This window comes from Maniola hyperantus, chromosome 15 (genome assembly GCF_902806685.2).
Source record: "Maniola hyperantus chromosome 15, iAphHyp1.2, whole genome shotgun sequence".
Lineage (NCBI taxonomy): Eukaryota > Metazoa > Arthropoda > Insecta > Lepidoptera > Nymphalidae > Maniola > Maniola hyperantus.
The window spans coordinates 394,555-414,165 of NC_048550.1; the positions used below are offsets into that span (position 1 = coordinate 394,555).

General features: G+C 37.9%; 1 pseudogene; it reads left to right on the forward strand.

The window, feature by feature from the left end:
• LOC117988761 (microtubule-associated protein futsch-like) overlaps positions 1-19,611 on the forward strand; it is an 88,790-nt pseudogene that overhangs the window by 60,124 nt on the left and 9,055 nt on the right.

Genomic DNA, 19,611 nt, shown 5'->3' on the forward strand with positions numbered 1-19,611 from the left:
AACTCATGATTAACAGCTGATGTAGAACCTTGTAGAACCTATCGCCTGAAGGACACAATCGTAGCGGGGAGAACACTCGTTCGCAGAGTCCTAACGTCTTGATCTGTAACGCAAAACTAAAGTCAATGTCCAGACTGAAGTTACCGCTGCAACCGCTATATAAAACTCATTCCGCAAAAACGTTTACATAAATTTTGGCTTTGTGACGACGCAATTAAGTGCAATCTCTTCTCTTTCTATCGCGTAAACTCTTACCTAACTCTCGCTTAGAGATGAGTGCCATCAAGGCGCGTGCCTTCGTAGGTATTCTTGGGTCAAGTGACCAAGTGAAGTGAGCCCATTTGGTACAAAATGAGAACTCACGCGCCATTTTAATATGTCAAAAGTACGGACTACGGTTCACCTTTAAAATATGGACGGAAATCGTAATTTGACATGACAGTTTGGCGAGTGAAATCTCGTTTTCTACGCATTATATTTTTTACTCATGATTGACTGATGTATAATCTGTCGCCTGAAGGACGCACTCGTATCCGGAAGAGCACTCGTTCGTAGAATCTCGTCTCGATCTGCAACGCAATACTAAAGTCAATGTCCAGACTAAAATTACCCGCTGCGCTGCAATGCAACCCACCACCGCCACTTGGCCGCTTTCCCATTCCGCAATCAATCTGTAAAATAAACTAACGCGACCTTTCCAGTCTTCCGCTAAATTTTACTTCGCAGATATCTGTTTAGATTGCTACAATATTAGCATCGTCTTTTCAAAATTAAAAACCGGCCAAGTACCTACGAGTCAGACTCGCGCACCGAATTTTGACGAGTCTCATAGTCATGTGCACTTATAGTTGGCTCGCGTCCAGTGGCGATGTTTCCGACATTTTCAAACAATCCTCTTGTAGCCGACATTACAAACATTAGCTCTGCGCAGTGCATCGAGTCATTATCTTAAAACACAGAGAATTCAACCTCAAGAGTACGCATATACAAGGATTTGCATGAAAACAAAATCGTAAAATGTTGGCGGGGTTAGGGGAGAATGCTTATATTATTATATACGCCATATTATTATTTTGCAAAAAAATTATAGCCAGTGTCTCTCGATATGGTGTAAGAATTCGAACATCCAAATCTGTGCAGGCATTTAGAAGTTATGGTGGGATAAAAAAACTCATACTTATACCCCTGAAAACAATACACTCCATTTTTGGGCAGTCGTGCAAAAATGGACTCCAAATCGGTATATTTTACAAGTTATTGAGGTAGGATATTATTCAGTTTCATTATTTCTTATGAGAGGGCTTCACTTGTGCATTCTAAAACAGATTTTTATTTATTTTTATGCATCATAGTTTTTGAATTATCGTGCAAAATGTTGATAAATTACGACTGTAGTACGGAACCCTCGTTGCGTGACCCTGACTCGCACTTGGCCGGTTTTTTTAGCGTAGTAGCACACATAAAATGCGAAAGAGTGTTTGTTTGTTGGGTGTCCTTTGTTTGTTTGTTGGATCAACGTAATTTTTGGCATGCACATAGTGACCTGAAGAGCGACAAAGACCTGAAGACTAGAATCCCGGAAAATCATATGGTTCCCACGAGATTTTAAACACCTAAATCCACGCGGACGAAGTCATAGGAATCAGCTAGTTAGCTTTTTGTAGCGTATGAACATTTTAATTCAAATAATATGAACTTATTAATTCTTGTTCAATTATCATCATCATCATGATCAACCCTTCACCGGCTCACTACAGAGCGCGGGTCTCCTCTCATAGTGAGAAGGGTTTTTGGCCATAGTCTACCACGCTGGCCATGTGCGGATTGGTAGACTTCACACACCTTTGAGAACATTATGGAGAACTCTCAGGTATGCAGGTTTCCTTACGATGTTTTCCTTCACCGTTAAAGCAAATGAAATTAATTAAAACGCACATAGCTCCGAAAAGTTAGAGGTAGAGTTGCGTGTCCGGGATCGAACTCCCGACCTCCGATTAGAAGGCGGACGTCCTAACCTATCACAGCTTCAATTATACTACAAGATAACTTAATCAAACATTTCACTCGTAATTCACTGTAGTATGTATCTAAGCGATTCGCGCTCTGTAAGGTATGTAGGTTGTATCACTCCCCCGCTAGTGTGCCCGCTGATCAATTGAAGCGTGCCACTACTATGCACAGTATCGCACAACTCATTATTGACCACTCACAATCACTATCGACTCGCGCGCAGCTACAAACAAAAGCTTCCGATCTGCCTTTAGTACGAGTATACTCACATTTCGATAACGTTGATAGATTTTGAATATCGAAATGCTATAATGTCAAATTGCAATGCATTTTAAGCCTCCTTCTTTTGAGGTTTTCATGTACTTTAGGGACCTAAATGTTTCCTTCAATAGAAAGAGTATTTATTCAAATAAAGTTTTATAAGTATTGATTTTGAATTATTTTTAAACTTGTGTAAATGCAAATCTAAGATTAATTTCCGAATTTGTTATAAAAGTGTTTCGAATAATTCGATATTCCGTTGTCAAAGTTGACTTACCTACATGAAATAACCATTTTTTTATTTACAACTTTAAAACTACATTATGAAAAACTAGGTAACAACAGCTAGGCCATTGCGGTGAAATGATAATGTAATGTGACATTATAAAAAAAATATGAGATATTTCTTTAATTTTGACTTAATCGTAGGTTGGAATGTTTTTCAGAAAATACTTACGTTCAATAAACTTTCACTCGAAATCTATCTACGTTGTCGAAACTCGAAATGTGCAAAGTCGTGCTAAGGGCACTGCGCCCGCGCAGCCGCCTTGCCGTTTTAAGACACGCGCGAGAAACGAAGAAAATCGCCGGCAAAAATAACACCGCAACTACTTTTCACAGACCGACACGCTATAAAACGTAAAATAACGTGTGAAACTACACGCGAAATTAAACCTTGTATATCCAAAAAGACGTATAAGGCGAGAGGAAAGTCGCTTGGAAAGCTGCGGAATCTATATTTGGTTCGGTGACGTATAGGAACTGCCCACGCGTAGTCCGTCTTCAGACCCCGTTCACGACGGTTGCTTGTTCGAATGTTAACTAAATTTAAACGCATATAACCATTTTATGGGATGTTAAATTAATTGTTAATAATTAAACAGTGTCGCGACCGTTAATTTAAAAAAAAACTGCCAAAAACTTGTATTTTTTGAAATAACCGCGAAAATAGTGAAGCTTATTTCAGGATTTGAGCTTTTCGTCGGATGCGCTTAGGTAAGCTTGCTTTGATAAAGTAGTTTATAATTAATTATTCTATTATTGTAAATGAGTTGATCTCTACTATATCTTAGCGTAAAGGCACTGCACATTCAAACTACACTATCAGTTTTTAATTTTATAAACATTAAATAAAAATAAGTAGATATGCATTGTAGTTGCTTTTACGTTTTTTTTACATTTAAGTGATGAAAATCGATTGAACGCTTGGGCCGTGAAAAGCTTGCAGACAGACAGACACTCTTCCGCATTTATAATATTAAAAGTATGGATTTTTGCGAATTTAACCTTTTGGCTTTTGTTTTTTTTCGTACACGCAATATACCTAAGTTAATTTCTATCGATTTTTAATTTATGAATTTCAACTATTACAGAGAAAATCTCTGTAAATAAGGAAATGAATGTTATTTATTTTGATTTATGAGCGGTTTCGTACATATGACGTTATTGTATGTAAATAAATAATAAATCATCACCACGTGTGGACAGCGTGGGCGGCAGATAGTTGCGAGTTCAAATGATTTATAGATATTGAGACAGGATTGCCAGATCGTTTGCGTAGAGAGCTCTACGAAAACACATGGTTTTCTATATAAATAAATAAATATTTTTCTTGGAGTACACGAAAGTAGAAAAATCGGTTAAGTACGAGCCGGACTCGCACACGAAGGATTCCGTACCTCCGTACTTCCGTACAAGAAATAACACTTTTTTTTTAAATTACGATTCTTTTTTACGGTTTACGAGACACTTACTATAGCCTACTGACACACAGATGGACTGACGGACGGATGAACGGACAGACGGACGAACGGACGGTAATAGGGTCCCGTTGGCACCCTTGTGAAATATTATTTAAAAACCCGTTTATTATTAAACTTTATTAGCAATTTTATGAAACCCATTCTTGCCCCTAATCGGTTTCTATAATCCCAGAAGATAAAGAATAATCTCAGAAATTAAAAATTCTCAAATTGCCCCTGGGGCGAATCGAACCGCGATACCTCCTACTTATGAGACGCACAGCGCTCGCCACTGCACTAGGGGGGGCCGGCGGTTGAGATCACAGTTTACCTAGTTAACGAGATTAATTGCGAAATACCAGAAACTTTTAGAGCGGAAACTTTTTTCACATTCATTTCTTCAGTTCACATTCTTTATATCTATAGACTCGACTATAGATGTCGACTATTTTTCACTGTTTAGTTTCGTTAGTTTAGTTTCACGGTTTAGTTTTTACTCTTTATCGTAAAAACTAGGGCTCCGTACTACAGTCGTATTTTTTCGACATTATGCAAGATAAATCAAAAATTATTATGCATAAAAATAAATAAAAATCTGCATTATACTGTACAGGTAAAGCCCTTTCATAATATGATACCCCAATTGGTGTAGTTATCTTACTTTGAAAATTGAAAATACTAATAATTTGTTCATAAACTTGTGCTATCAGATCTACTAGAATTTATTATTGTTTCATTAAATTTTTTAACAAAATAATATATATTATGCTAATATACCTACTCAGAGTAATTTCTGTGGAAAAAATATTTTTTATGTTGAAAAATTGAAAAAATATTTATCGTTTACGCCATGCGACGTCATTAATCGCTTTCCGTACAGCGTGACGTTAAAAAAATATTTGTCGTTTACGCCATGCGACGTCATTAATCGCTTTCCGTACAGCGTGACGTTAAAAAAATATTTGTCGTTTACGCCATGCGACGTCATTAATCGCTTTCCGTACAGCGTGACGTTAAAAAAATATTTGTCGTTTACGCCATGCGACGTCATTAATCGCTTTCCGTACAGCGTGACGTTAAAAAATATTTGTCGTTTACGCCATGCGACGTCATTAATCGCTTTCCGTACAGCGTGACGTTAAAAAAATATTTGTCGTTCACGCCATGCGATGTCCGTACAGCGTGACGTTAAAAATTAATTATTTAAAAATGAATAAAAATCATGATTTTTTAAATTAATGGATTCTAGCCACTTAAACTACCGCTATACAAAAATCACGTCATTACTACAGTCCAAGACCCAATTCTCAGTGATTTATTGTGAGTTTTGTCTATACACTTTCGCATTTGAAATTTTCATCATCATCATGATCAACCCATTTCTGCCGCTGGCGGGCATTCTTTAAAATAAAAAAATTTGCAATCGATAACTTACAACCCGGTAAATAAACAGCAGAAAGATTAAGTATATTTTTGTGCAAGAAAACCTGAAGTTTGCCTGTTGTACTGCGTGACAACAATCTCTCTTTTTTCAATAAAATTTATTGCAGTAAGTAGTTCGATACCGGAAAAGCTGCATCAATCATTAATACAATCGCAATGGTTGTGATTGGCTGAATTTATGGTATTATTGTCGCAACAGTGCATTGTAGCCAATAGTGAGCTTTACCTTTTACCCCAGCCCAGTTTCGATTCGTCATCAATAATTTGATGGGTATGTAAGTATTATTTGGAAGTATTTAAAAGGTTGAAGAGAAAGTGTTCATTAAAAAGTTATTGTGGAGTTTTTTTTTTTTTTTTATGGTCTTTTTTTATTATTACAATAAAACTTAAAGCTAGCCTTATCTAATTACTATATAAATCATGACCGCGTGGAATGGTGCCAAGAATACTGGCTGCATTTCCGCGCTGGACAGCCAGGCTGATCCGTTGCGCAAAAAATGAGCCAGCCCTTCTGTCACCAGATGAGGCTATTAATCGCGGTGAAATGTCTCGTAAAATTTTTTTAGCACTTGTGGAGTTATGTAACATGCTCTTACATCGAAAGCACCTACCTATGTGCGCTATGGAATTGATAGGTATCCGTATGCGAGTACCTAGTACCTACCTGGGTAAGTACAAAATATTATGTGGTTGTAGTTTAGAGTTACAAACCACTGGGAACTTGAGATTTTTGCATGTTATAGGTTGCCTTTATAATATAAACCCCATCATGTCGGAGGAAAAGTACAGGACACACGTCATCAAACAAAAACACAAGCCCCCACAAACCTCATATAAGCCTCAATAGCTCAACGAGTAAAGGAGTGGACTCAAAACCGAAAGGTCGACGGTTCAAACCCCGCCCGTTGCACTATTGTCGTACCTACTCCTAGCACAAGCCTGACGCTTAGTTGGAGAGGAAAGGGGAATATTAGTCATTTAACATGACTAATATTTAAAAAAAAAAAAAAAAAAAAACTTGTGGGGGGCCCACAGACGTGTGGGGCGTCCCCCCGCCTCATACCTATACATAGTCAGTCATGAGTAGAGAACGCGAAATGCAGAATATTATATCTACTCGTGTGATATTGGGCCGCTGGCTGATTATGGGATCGACTCAGATGTGCCAAATTGGAGACAAATGTTATGATTAGGTAATTGTGATGATGCCAAATCACTGCAAAATCATATGACTGACAACACGAGGCGAATGTTTATTTTCTCCATGACTTGCTAGTTTATTTTGTGTCTCTCCGCATTGCAAAAGGAGTCTGCGTATTTACCATTAAATGTCATCAATTTCTATAACCTCACCTAGATTCCCCCAGTTCCCACTAGATTTCGGCGATGTTCATACGCATTTTAGCGAAAAGCAAGGTACCTTTTAGAACAATTTTTCAATCGTCAAATAACTTTTATCCGAGGTATAATTTAACTTTTTGACAGATTTCCTGTACAATACCTGCCAAATTTCATGGTTTTAGGTCAACGGGAAGTACCCTGTAGGTTTACGTGACAGACACGGCAGACAGACAGACAACGAAGTGATCCTATAAGGGTTCCTTTTTTCCTTTTGAGGTACGGGACCCTAAAAACTGTTAAACCCTCAAAATTATTCCTCAGATAGTATTAGACGATTGAAAAATCGGCCCTTACCGCCGTACTCACAGTCGCTAATCGTTACTTAAGATTGAGTTAAAACGAGACAGATTTATGTGAGAGATATAGCTCTGTCTCGTTTTAACTAAACTTAAGTAACGATTAAGCGACTCTGCGTACGGCAGTAAGTCAACTAAGGAAAACTACTTAACCAAAACTTTGACCACCCGTGATAAATTGGGTCAAGCAGAAATTCGTAAAATATTCTTTGCATGGAAATCCAGTGTAGGGCGTTCACTTCCGTCTAATTATAGTCCGATAGTGCTAAATATATCATCTGGCAACTAGGTCAATTGTTGTACCTGCGGGAATCTGTCGAACGCTGAATTACCAGAGTCCAGAGTTCATCATCCGCAGCACTCGAGAGGGGAGGAAATAGAAAACGTATTCAGATCGGCCTCCAAATTTTGTTAAACTTATTTAACAAAATTTTAAGATTAAAGTTAATTGTATGTGGCGGGGGGTTGCCACGTTACTATTAAGTGTCTGGCAATGCATGACGGGATTTCTAATACTATTCCGAAGAATAAAAAAATTAGCACACTATAAGCAGGTACTATATGATGTAAGGTTTTACACCTTTGTTACCTGTTATCTCCCAAAGCCACCATGTGGATCATAGTGACAGTGTATTGAAACTTTCAGCTTTTATAAAATAACGAAGGTCTGGCCCTCGCGAGCTCTTCTAAAAATAAGTACATACTTTCATTATCAAAAGACGATCGATAGTAAAAGAATACTTAAAAAAAGCTACGTACCTACCTAATTTTGAACAAATCTTAGCTGAAACAGAACAAATGAATCTAAATATATTAAAGGAAAAGGTGACTGACTGACTGATCTATTAACGCACAGCTCAAACTACTGGACGGATCGGGATTTGTGCAGTTCACGCTGACGAAGTCGCGGGGATAAGCTAGTGAAATATAAACTCTTCTCATCCTGAAATTGTACGGAAAATAGAAATAAGTAGTGCTTTCTTTTTTTACGTTGTTTTTAAAGAAAAGATATTTTCTAAACTGTGCCACAAATCACATCTTATAACTAAGAGCTGGTTATTCTGGCGCTTCTTCCACCTGAGCATTAAGCCCAACGTGCTTCAAGCAAAAGAAGCCGGAACAAACTGTCATGTGTGGCACAACCCGAAAAAGGGTCCCAGCTCAGCATTATGCTGTATGCCTTGTTGTACAAGAACATGCATTGTTTCAAATGACTTTGTTGTGTGTGGCCAACTTTTGTTCGTTATTGTACAAATTCCTGAAAGCGATGACACAATCCGGAATAACAGCAAATCATCGCCGGCTTTTGTCTCGTCAAATGCGGACACAAATACGCACGTGACGTCGAGCGGGAGATTCTTGGCTTGTTGGCTTGGAACTGTAGGAACATACAAGAATTTCTTTTATCTAGGTCCTAGAAACTTTTCCTCAGTAGGTCTAAGACAAAATTTCTAGGACCTAGTATATCATGAAGACATATGGATGCTTGTTGCAAGCTTTTTGGAAAAAATAATAAGCTCTAAAGAGCGAAGAGTGAGTGAAGAAAGACGAAGACAAAAACTAGATAAATAGAAATAATATAGACGACAATTGGGGCCGATTCTCTTGTACACAATCTCTAAACTAAACTAAATTAACAGGTCTAAATCTAGTGCTATCCTTTTCCGCAAGCAACATTGTGAAAGGGATAGCAATAGATTTAGACGTGTCGTTTTAGTTTAGTTTAGAGATTGTGTACCAGAGAATTGGCCCCATTGTTGCCGTGTTTAGGCTGCAAGGCGGGCACCCGGCACACGGCACACGGCCAACAGGGAGACAGAAGGGGTTTTTAGCCGGTAAGAGTCCGGCACTACCCTATTGGGTGGCCATAAGGATTTCCCCTTTCTGTATATTAAATAAATAAATAAAAAGCTGAGCTATGATTTTGATCACGCGATCTTATTACCTATCATCTATTTGTAAACAAATAGGTACTCGTAAATTGGCGTCCAAATGTCTAACACCGACGACGTGATATCATGAGGTGTTCAGATAGTAGGTACCTATTAATATACCTACAGATAACTATTTTTAGGATAATCTACTCGTGGCTTAAGATACTAATAATATTATTAATGTTGGACCTTGGACGATAGGTATCGTCCAAGTGTTGGACATACTAGGTCTCTTGTACGTTGTACCTAGTCTTATAGGTCTTGTGGACTTCATACAGCTCGGTCTTTTGCTGCTTTTAGCAGTTCCCTATATAGCTATATCAAGAAGATACTTTTTCTTCCTAATTGTGTATTTTTGGAATCGATATTAAAACTTTTCTATACACACTACACTGTAGAGTTCTTGCAATTCACGAAGGCTAGTGAACTTTACTTGTGGTAACGTCGTTTACATGATCATTGCGTAAGCGTGCGTGCATGTCGGACCAATCGGTCGCGAGCAAGCGCTGTCAAACGCACACATTTAGTGTACCTTACTATACCGATACGACTTAAACACAAGCATGAGTCAGTGGCCTTCGTGAAATGCAAGAACTATACTACCACAGTATATAAGGAGAGTAAGGGCTAAGGCTGGAATGTAGGTAATAACATTCCATCCTTACTCTGTGGTACTACCGAGATATTTTACAGAGAAAATTTGTCCCAAAATGTATAACCAAAACGATATTGAATGTACTTGTACTGGCGAGCACGAGTTTTGGTGCGATGCCAAGCGACGCGTGCGCCGACTAACGACCCCAGCTTCCCTTCCTCAACTCATCTCTGCACATCTCCCGATTTGGACATGCGCACTTTTACACCAAAAAGGCCAAGGTTGGTCTTCCCGCAAGCTTTCTTGGGCGTTGTAAAGTAAACAAAGACTACGGGAATAGAACTATATGTATGTATAGTCGACGCATTTTAAACTGAGTCGTCGAGTTATCTGTCTGTTTCGCTCGCACTTACAGCTAGTCGACGCATTTTAAACTGAGTCGTCGAGTTATCTGTCTGTTTCGCTCGCACTTACAGCTGTAAGTGCGAGCGAAACAGACAGATAACTCGACGACTCAGTTTAAAATGCGTCGACTATAGTAGCTTGTAAAATGTTGATAGATTAGTGTTGTAACTCGTGGTTTGTCGTTATTTATAGATTGCACTGTAATTAGTGTTGATAGATTTGCGATTAATTGTTATTTGTTGAAATGAATTTGCGCAGAAGTTGTTCTGCGTTGTCTTGAATTGGATACGTTCGATAAGTGAAAAACAATAGGCTACTTGACTCATATCTAATTTCGTCCAATAAATGATTATTTATTATAGTATTTTGCTTAAGACAACGAAATATATCAATAACAATTATTAAAAACGCAGGATGGATATATAAATCCAATTTAAAAAAATACAGTTTTTATTTTTATTTGAAACGCAGAAAACGCTGTCAGCCATGATGTGACGTCATTAAATATGTAAACAAAGAAATGTCATCCCGATGTGACGCGGGGACTAACGTAGTATCCATATATATAAAATTTAGAGTCGTGACTAACTTATATATCAACGCACAGCCTAAACATCTAAACAGCTGATCCTAGATACATGAAATTTGGTGGGTGTGTTCTTTGAAGGTAAAGAGAAGGTATCCACTAGGAAAGGATTTTTTGAAATTCCACCTCTGAGTGGGTTAAATGGAGGTTTGAAATTTATGAAGTCCACGCGGGCGAAGTCACGAGCATAAGCTAGTTTTTATATATTTCTAAAAACTCATAGTAAACGTAAAAAATTATCGTTTTCTCTTTATAAATTGAATAAGTTATTAAGTAAGACTTACAACAAAGTGATCTTTGCAAAAATAAATTTGGGTTGAAGTCATTAGTCATATAGGATCCCTTTAAGCAAGTCTTCGCGTGTTACGTATATTTATTTCACTGGGCACTCTAATCCACAACTTTCCTGTGGTCTTTATCGATGCGTTTTTTACATTCTCGGATGATACAATAACGATAATTACTATATTTTTCATGTAAACTAGTATAATAGAAGTCATGTTTATTAACTTTGGGAGGTTATGCTGTTGTTTACAAATGCATGACGTCAGAGCACAGATAATCTATCGGCCAAACATGGCCGACAGTGTTTTCACCTGTCTAAGAAAAATATATTTTTAAATTAAAGTTTTATGGTTTTTAGGGCGCAAAAAAATATAGTGTTAATTTTTTTGATATAATAGGACAATTAATATTAACCATTTAAGACCAACTTTAAAAAAGTGTCAAGTAGCCTATTATATTGGTTGCGTAGAAGAGACTAAATAATATACGAGTAGTACTTAACTTCGTTGCGACTTGCGTAGAAGAGTAGTTCTACGAATTTCCCCTTTTCAATAATTTGCGTATTTCATAATGGAAAAGTTTGTTCGAATCTAGTTTCCCTATTTTATGCTCTCAGGGTCCTATATCGTCTAAAATCGCTTTATTTGAGTTAGTCTATCTCTAACTCTAACTACGTTAGTACTATATATTCTGTGCTCTAACGCACAAAAAAAATTACGAGACATTTCACCGAGATTTATAGCCTCATCTGTTGTCAGAAGGGTTGGCTCATTTTTTGCGCAAGCGCTGATCCGTGCTGTCCAGCGCGGAAATGCAGCCAGTATTCTTGGCACTACTCCACGAAGGGCATGATTTGAGATAAGGCTACCCTAAGCTAAGTTGTATTGTAATATTTTCATCTACATATTTAAAAACCGGCCAAGTGCGAGTCAGGCTCGCGCAATGAGGGTTCCGTACTACAGTCGTATTTTTTCGACATTTTGCACGATAATTCAAAAACTATGATGCATAAAAATAAATAAAAATCTGTTTTAGAATGTAAAGATGAAGACCTTTCATATGATACCCCACTTAATATAGTCACTCACTTCGAAAGTTGAAAATACTAATTATTAGTTCATGACCACAATTTAATTTTTTTTGTGTGATCTAACCCTAAATTCACGGTTTTCAGATTTTTCCCCAAACGTCAGCTATAAGATCTACCTACCTGCCAAATTTCATGATTCTAGGTCAACGGGAAGTACCCTGTAGGTTTCTTGACAGACAGACGGACAGACAGACAGACAGACAGACAGACAGACAGACAGACAGACAGACAGACAACAAAGTGATCCTATAAGGGTTACATTTTTCCTTTTGAGGTACGGAACCCTAAAAAAAGTAAAAAAAACATATTACTTAATACATAGATACGTAAATCAATAATACAATATAAATAACGTATATCAACGTATAGGTCTGTATATCAGTTTCTAAAATGCTAAAATTCTTCATTTGGGCAAAGTGCTTGCTTAGACCTCAAGTGAAAATGTAAATGTTGTCTTAATAATTAGGCAAGAGGTCTCACGCACAAAGGGTCTGTGTTTATGTAGAAATCGACTTAACAATGCCAGCTTTGAGACATACATGTTTGCACATACTATGAACACGAACGTATGAATGACTGAAGTGAAATACCATGCACATAGGCGTTTCGCGACTTTAACAAAATGACTTCAATAATCTGGCGTACCGAGGGTTCCGTACTACAGTAGGTATAGTACTTTTTCTACATTTTGTACGATAAATCCAAAACTATTATGCGTAAAAATAAATAAAAATCTGTATTAGAATCAGGTTTACAGGCCCTTTCATATGAAACCCCACTTGGTATTGTAATCTTACTTAGAAATAATGATTTAAAAAAAAAATTGAAATTACTTATTATTTGTTCATGAACACATTTTAATTTTTTTATTAATGTAACCACAAATTCACGGTTTTCGGATTTATTCCTTTACTTGTGCTTTAAGACTTGTGATTCTAGGTCAATGGGAAAGTACCCTATAGGTTTTCTTGACAGACAACAGACAGACATACAGACAACAAAGTGATGCTATAAGGGTTCCTTTTTCCTTTAGGGTTACCTAAATGCGTATTTCTCATCATCATAATCAACCCATCGCGGACTCACTACAGAGCACGGGTCTTCTCTCAGACTGAGAAGGGTTTGGCCATAGTCTACCACGCTGGCCATGTGCGGATTGGTAGACGACTTCACAGTTCACACATCTTTGAGAGCATTAACTCCGAAAAGTTAGAGGTGCGTGCCCAGGATCGAACCCCCGACCTCCAATTAGAAGGCGGACGTACTAACTACTAGGCCATCACAGCTTGTGGTATTTCTCTTGTGTTAAAATTAAAATATTTAATGGCTAGTAAGAATGCTACTACGGCTTATACTAATGAGCCTATTCTGCAATGATCGCGCGTGCCATATATACCTACGATACCGTCGCGTGCGCGTGCGCAGCGTTACCGTTATCGTTTCCTTCGTTGTGATTGTTCGGGAAATGTAAGAAAAACTACTTACATTATACACACCATTGTCCATTAAGATTTTCTCTCGGATCACGACATCTATCTTTTTTTAGGATTCCGTACCTCAAAAGGAAAAAGGAACCCTTATAGGGTTCCTTTAGTTAGGGTTAGGGTTGTTGTCTATCTGTCTGTCCGTCTGTCCGTCGTGTCTGTCAAAAAAACCTACAGGGTACTTCCCGTTGAGTGTTGACCTAGAATCATGAAATTTGGCAGGTACGTAGGTCTTATAACAGACATTTGGGGGAAAATCTGAAAACCGTGAATTTGTGGTTACATCACACGAAAAAAATTAACTTGTAGTCATGAACAAATATTGCTATTTTCAACTTTCAAAGTAAGATTACTATACCAAGTGGGGTATCGTATTATGATAAAGCTTTACTTGAACATTCTAAAACAGGTTTTTATTTATTTTTAGGCATAGTTAATAGTTTTTGATTTATCGTGCAAAATGTCGATAAAATACGATTGTAGTACGGAACCCTCAGTGCGCGAGTCTGACTCGCATTTGGCCGGTTTTTTTATTCTGAAAAGAGACCCGTACCCGTACCCCGGTATGAATGATTTATTTTCATAGTTTCCATGAACTTATCATATAACATTAGTCATTTTTGACGTTCGACCTGCTTTACATAAAAAAGCAGTTTACTCTATTGTCTCTGAAATACGTAGTATAGGTCCCAATTCCCAACGACACAGCTGGCCCCGCGCCAGCGTCGTCGTACCCTTTGTTACATCCACCTGCCCAATCCACTTGTCACCTAAATCCCATCGCTTCCTACTCCTAAATGTATATCGAATATTGCTGAAAATGCAATCCGCACTTAAGCTTTTATCAAATATGATATCATCATTGTCAACCGATAGACGTCCACTGCTGGACATAGGTCTTTTGTAGGGACTTCCACACGCCACGGTCTTCGCCGCCGACATTCAGCGGCTCCCTGCGACTCGTGATGTCGTCTGTCCACCTAGTGGGGGTCTTCAACGCTACCCTTACCGGAGATATCCTCATTTCTGATTTGATCTTGTAGAAACCCCCAAGCATAGCTCTCTCCGAGTGACTCTGAGTTTTCTTGAGTTATAATTATAACATTAATTAATTAACATAATATAGAAAATCTTTGTTTTAGAAATAGAATACCTACAACTTAGTAGAAGTTCCAAAACGGTGGTAGAAGTAAAACAAAAATATTGTACAAAGACTGCTAAAAATAGTCTTGCTTAGGCTAGGGACAAATGAAGCGGAAAATGACGCGCGGAAATAATATTTCAATGTGTTGCAGCGGAATTCCGCTAGATTTGTTTTGTCCTTGGCCTTAGTGTATAAAGCCAGCGATGAATTCATTGATAAAGAATTTATGCGATGTTCAAGAGTCAAAGTTTTTATTTTTAACTAGCTTATGCTCGCGACTTCGTCCGCGTGGACTACACAAATTACGAACCCCCATTTCAGCCCTTTTGGGGCTGAATTTTCAAAAATCCTTTCTTAGCGGATGTTTACATCATAATAGCTATCTGCATGCCAAATTTCAGCCCGATCCGTCCAGTAGTTTGAGCTGTGCGTTGATAGATCAGTCAGTCACCTTTTCCTTTTATATATTTAAAGATTGATAAACTCGTGTTTGTTTGATCTCGCGCGTTTGTATCGGCCGATGATCTAAGCTCTTCCTAGTGAGTAGTGAGCGCATTGAACGCCGCTATTTCGAGGCGTCTCGCGTCGTCGTCGATAGCGCAGGTGACCTGCCAACAATGTGCCCCACTGATCTTCTGCGGGAACCGACACCACGCACTCATTCGCTCAGTACTTCCGCCTCTTATCTGATACTTAAAATTTATCATCACACGTTTAACAAAAGCATTTCTTAACTACCCATCGCCGGCTCACTACAGAGAACGGGTCTCCTCTCAGAGTGAGGAGGGTTTTGGCCATAGTCTACCACGCTGGCCATGTGCGGATTAATAGACTTCACACACCTTTGAGAACATTATGGAGAACTCTCAGGCATGCAGGTTTCCTTCACGATGTTTTCCTTCACGGTGAAGGGACGTAAACATACTTTTTCGGAAACAATATTTTCTCTATTTATATAAGTACTTAAACATAGTTTTTAGAGTTTGGTCACGGCAAGTAAACATCAGTTTTTGTCATCTTCCGCAAGACATTATCACAGAAAAAACTGATAAAAACTACGACCGACCGACTGGAATCAACGTTACGACTCGTATTAGCCCGCTAAGTAGGTCACCGAAATTAAGTAATAACATCTACTTTTTACCATTCTCATGTCGTTTTGTTTATTTGTCTGTTCATTTTCTAAACGATTGTTATACATGGGTAACTTACAAGCACAAGTGAAATGTTTTTGTATGTTACTTCTATTCTACCGCAGGTTCATAATTCATAATTCATAATTCATAATTCATAATTTTTTATTGCAAAAAATACACGTGTAGTGGTGTTACAATATTTTTTTGGAAACAGTGTATTACCAAGTATGGCATGCAATGTTATTAAGTAGGTACAATAAATGTCAATAATATATACCTAATTTAAATAAGTCATCAATAATTAGTATTTTAAAAGTTCGGAAAGTAAGTAGATACGAAACGTAGCAGTTACTGTTTTCATAAAGAAACGTGCGAGGTCACCATATTTCAGCACCTTGGGACCCCAACGTCTATCGACTTTTCGACCTACGAGTATGTCCTACCCGTCTTCAGCTTCGCAACCCGTTGTACTGTGTCGGTTACTCTGGTTCTACAGATCTCCTCATTTCTGACTTGGTTACATAAACATGTTACAACTTACAATACTAACTACTTACTCGTGGGTAGTCTTACTTACTTTTAACCGACTTCCAAAAAGGAGGTGGTTCTCAATTCGGCCCGTTTTTTTTCGACTTTTTTTATGTAGGTATGTACATCGATTTTTTATTCTAATAATTTCTAGGTTTAGGAAGGAATTGTTTCGTAATTAATCTAAACGATTGATAATGTCACTAATCACTGTTGCAATTAAAAGACTTAATAAGACTTAACAGTCTGACGACGTTCTAAATTAATATTAATTTAACCCGAAGAATAGTGTATTGACCTAATGTAGCCATTATATTATTACACTAGCGACCGCAGCGGCAGCTTCACTTCCGTGAGAATTTCGAAATATTCAGCCTTATTCCTTGTCAATAATATAAAGGGAACCTCTGTGCAAAATTAAAGCTTTATAGGTCCAAGGGCTTAATAAAAAAAAACTGCCATACCCCTCCCTTTCAGATTAGCCCGCTTCCATCTTAGAATTCATCAGCAATTACCAATAGGTGAGATTGCAGTCAAGAGCTCACTTGTATCGGAATAAAAAAAGATCATTTTCGTATGATGACCGCCACTTCGTTTGGGGCATGATTATGATGATTCATTACCTAAGTGCATTTAAAATTTTATTATTAACTAGCTTATGCCCGCGACTTCGTCCGCGTGGACTACAGAAATTTCAAACCCCTATTTTACCCCTTTAGGGGTTGAATTTTGAAAAATCTTTTCTTAGCGGATGCCTACGTTATAATAGCTATGCCAAATTTCAGCTCGATCCGTCCAGTAGTTTGAGCTGTGCGTTGATAGATCAGTCAGTCAGTCAGTCACCTTTTCCTTTTATGTATTTTGATTCTCATTTTAAATGCAAAAATAAAGAAACGAGTGCATCTTTAAATAGTTTGAGCGAAGGGAGGTCGTGCAATAACGCACCAACTGCGTTGCAATGTTTTTGTGTGAAGACCAACCAAGATGCGTTTCTCCGGAACAACCAACAAAAACAAAACGAGCACGATAACATCCCGTGTCGCGGCGCACGCGCAGACTTATGGGCATGCGGCGAATGCCGACACGGAGGTTTTTTTATCAATGAATTTAAAGAAACAGTTTCTATTATAAGAAATTGGAGAAATGAAGACAAGCGTGACACCTGGTGAGGGAATTCGACTTTTGAAAATGTCTGTGCAGATATTGAAGATAGTCAATGAAATCATTTGCTGCGAAAATATCGTGACAATATTTGCGTCTTTGGCGACCTAAAGCCGTCAATTCTTCTTTCAACACTAATCTTTAAAATACAAATTCTGAAATGAACTCCTCTCTGTGAAAGCGAGCTTCCTCCACATGATGGTGGACATAAAGTTCCCTCTCTTTGTGGAATAATTTACCTTATTGTTTGGTGTATTTAAGCTATTTCAGAACGTCCACGTAATCTTGAGCGTTTTTGTCTGGATTCACAATTCGAAAGCTTGCTTCGAAGACAAAATATTTATAGCACAAAACGCTAAAATGTTATGTTATTACTACCTAAGTCAAATTCTTATGTTATGACTAGCTAAGTCAAATTCATAGCCAAAATACACAGTTTAAAATAATTTAAATAAGTAGTATAAGTCCCGCAAATTGCTAATTCGCGTGGCCGCCACTTTAGTGACGTTAGCACTAGACTGAAGTTTCGAGCTGATTGATAGTATATTTTTGCTTAAAAATATATCAAATGTGACGTCATTTCGATGTTAATGAGACATGGTTCCAGCTCAATAGCAATTTACTAAGATAGAACCATAAATTCAGCCAAAAACACCAAAACTGTTGTGATCGCAACGAAATAATCAAAAGATTTGCTATTTCAGCTGCTGAAATATCTGCCCGGAAGTTAATACACATTTATTTCGATGACTTAGTCCGGAGCTCATAAAAGTTTACAACTAGATACAGCAATAACAATATTGTAGTGCGTATTTCACGCCAAGGCCGGGCGTGAGGCGTGAGGGAACGTCTTAACGGCTTGTTATGACGATACTACAACCCACACAGGCGTTTAAAAGAATGTAGTAAAGTGCTGTAATTCGTGAAACACAATTTTCCTATTAATCTTGGCCTAAATTCTGCGATTTTCCCCATTATATCACTGCTTTGATGACTTTCTTACGTAAGAAAGTTTCCAAATACAAATACAAACTTTGTAATTTGTATTTGTATTTGTATTTGAAAGTTTCCGATTCATTATTGACTAGCTTGGATAATCCACGCGGACGAACTCGTGTTCGTCCGCGTGGATTATACTCAAAACTCAAACTCAAACTCAAATATTATTTATTCAGAATAGGTATAATTTTACGCTTACTGATGGTCAAAATTTTTATTTGTAAGATAATATATGATGATATATATACAAATTTCAAACCCCTATTTTACCCCTTAGGGGTTGAATTTTCAAAAATCCTTTCTTAGCGGATGCCTACGTCATACTAGCTATCTGCATGCCTTTCAGTCCGGTCCGTCCAATAGGCTGTGCGTTGATAGATCTGTCAGTCAGTCGCCGTTTCCTTTTTGTATATTTAGGTGACGTCGCACCGCACACCGTGCAATCTACTAGCAAAAACCCGGCCAAGTGCGAGTCAGGCTCGCGCAACGAGGGTTCCGTATTCCAGTCGTATTTCGTATTTCGTAATTGTCGTAACATTTTGCAGTATAACTCAAAAATTATGATGCATAAAAATAAATAAAAATCAGTTTTAGACTGCACAGGTGGAGCCCTTTCATAATAACTCCACTTGATATAGTTATCTTACTTCGAAAATTGAAAATAGTAATTATTAGTTTATGACCACAATTTAATTCTTTTTGTGTGATGTAACCACAAATTCACGGTTTTCAGATTTTTCCCCTAATACCAGCTATAAGACCCACCTACCTGCCAAATTTCTTGATTTAGGTCAACGGGAAGTACCCTCTAGGTTTCTTGACAACCGACGGACAGACAGACAGACAACAAAGTGATCCTATAAGGGTTCCGTTTTTCCTTTTGAGGTACGGAACCCTAAAAATTCGAGCATTTAATTAATATTTATGCGTGCTAATTACGGCATTCACAGACAGAAATGAACGATTGTTGTCTCTGACAAGTGTTCGAAAGGGGAAGGTTACCAGTAGTTCCCAGCGGTCCAGTTTATTGTACAGTCGACAAAAACTAGCACTGGAAGTGGCCATCGCCTTAAATATATGTCGCTACGTTGCTTTTCAAGGCTTCAGCGAG